Here is a 2,463-nt window from a genome sequence, read left to right as displayed (position 1 = left end):
AGGTAATAACTTGGTGTTTATATAGTGTGGCGAGCGCAGCGAGCCACTGAGTCCAAAGCGTGGCAAGCGCAGCGAGCCCTGCGAGAGGATGCAGATTACTGCTTGGATACTGGTGGAACTGTATAGTAAAGTAAATGGCATTGCACCCTATACAATCGCATGCGATTTTGCGGTGCGATGCGATGCGATCGCACCTCCCGGGGGGGGGGGGGGGTGAATAATAGCAGGGAATACATTACATAGTAAAATCGCATCGCTTCGCATGCGAAAACACGCATGCGATGCAAAGTGATTTCACTACGGTACCGTACGTAGTGAAACTGGGCGCCATGCTAGGAAACAAGTACCTGACACTTTACTCAAACACAATTAATGCACATAAAAAATTATACACATAATAGGAACAATTAAAATAACATTTTTTTTTGGAGGGGGGGGATAAAACACTTCACCCATTGTGTGAGCCCACCAGCTATCGGTGGCTCACACAATGGGTAAAGTACACTTACCTTTGTGACTTATCCACATTTGGGCCACTAATTAATCCCTCCACTTACTTCCTGAGAACGTGAAGTGTTTTATTCTCCCCCAAAAAAATTATTGGTACTCTTTACCTAGAAGGGCGCCCATCGCGGGCATTGCATGTACCAAAAAATCGCATGCGATGCGACCGTCGCGATTACCCATAGGGAACAATGTCCCAATTGACCCGATTTTCCATAGGGAACAATGTTAAAAGGCCCACAGAGGCCAAATAGGCACCCTGAAGTGTGAAATGGCCCCCCCAATTGTTAACACCACCCCACGATCAACGTCAACCCGAAGCGTGGCGAGCGCAAAATCATGGGCGCCCTTCTAGGTAAAGAGTACCAAATTATTTTAATTGTTCCTATTATATAGTATGTGTATAATTTTTTTGTGTGCATTAATTGTGTTTTAGTAGAGTTTCAATATTCTACACCTGCTTTTTTATTGTGGTTAATTTTGTCTAAGCGCTGCTTACATGCCTTTTGCATAATTGCACATCCTATGAGTCTGAGTACATTCATTCAGATGTAAGTGCTACAATATCCTCAAGAGGTCCTCAGCACACCAAAGATACTTTGCTAAAAACACAATCTGGTACTGCCGCCCATACACGTCCCGATGCGGGCGTGTGTTCTGTGCTTAACTAGCACGCATCGCATCCCTTGTGCATGCATTGTACATGCAATGCGATGCGATGAAAACTAAGTACAAAAAGTATGTGCAGCACACATCGCACAGCCCGCATCGGGACGTGTATGGGCACCTTAAGTGTGATCATACTGTCAATCTATATGGCTTCATCATGTGTTACATAGGTTATGATTTAATTGTAAATAAATGTCACATTTTACCCACACAGTTCCTCATTGAACAATTTAGTATAAAGAAATTCACACTGCAAAAGCAGTTTTACATGAGAAATGACTCAACATTTAAGGGATAAGAAAAGGGGTTTTCTTCTCCTCAGGGCTATGGAACATCTGCTAATGATAAACCAGGTTTCATTTATATAATCAAGCTCCAAATCCCTTCAAAGATGTTTGGCCTTCAACACCCTGCATGACTGTAGCTGGCCATACATCAGAATGATTTCAGGAACGAATACATGATTTTGACGACTAGTGCAATGCATCATGTATGGTTTTTTGTGCATATCACATACCTCCCAACTTCTGGAACCTAGGAAGCGGGACACTCGCGTGGCTTAGCCACGCTGCGCTGAAAAGGGGTTGTGGCCTGTGCAAATGAGGGGTGTGTCATATGCAAATGACGCCGTCGTTGGGCATGCCCCCTTTTTACCCTCTGTATCGCTGAATAGACGCTGCGAACATTATCTATTCCTTCAGGCTTGAAGGACTCCCAACTGCCCCCCTTGCCAACCAGTCCAAAAAACCAGGACAGTCCCGTGAAAAATGAGATTTTTGGGAGGTATGACATCATGAGTGGTTTTGGTAAGAGTATGGCAGTTGCAGATCTTACAATAGATCTTATGTGAAATTACACACATAAGATCTATCATGTGTCTGGGAAGCTGCTGGGGAAATTGAGACATGATCTGGTACAGATGCTGGTCGTTCTGATGTATGGCCAGCTTATTTCTTCTACTCATGACCCCCACTATTAATACTTATGTATAAACATGGTTACAGGATGGAGTCACTGAATATACTGGGCCTGATTCAGAGGTGGGCGCTAATCACAAGCAGGTGGCACATGTTATAATTAATGCGCATGTTTCCCGATGGATGCAGAATGAATCTGGATTCAGGGAGTTAGGATGTTAATGTGCAATGTCACGAGCCAGGCCCCTGTCAACATGTCTAGTCCCGGATCATTAGTACCAGGTCTCCCCACCTCTCAATGATGCTGCTCCCATGTATATCAGCACTTACTCCTAGTTGCGCAGTTACAACAAAAATAAGAATCAACAAAGTG

This window comes from Crinia signifera, chromosome 5 (assembly GCF_055691185.1).
Source record: "Crinia signifera chromosome 5, ASM5569118v1, whole genome shotgun sequence".
Taxonomy (NCBI): domain Eukaryota; kingdom Metazoa; phylum Chordata; class Amphibia; order Anura; family Myobatrachidae; genus Crinia; species Crinia signifera.
This window is presented reverse-complemented; position numbering follows the sequence as displayed.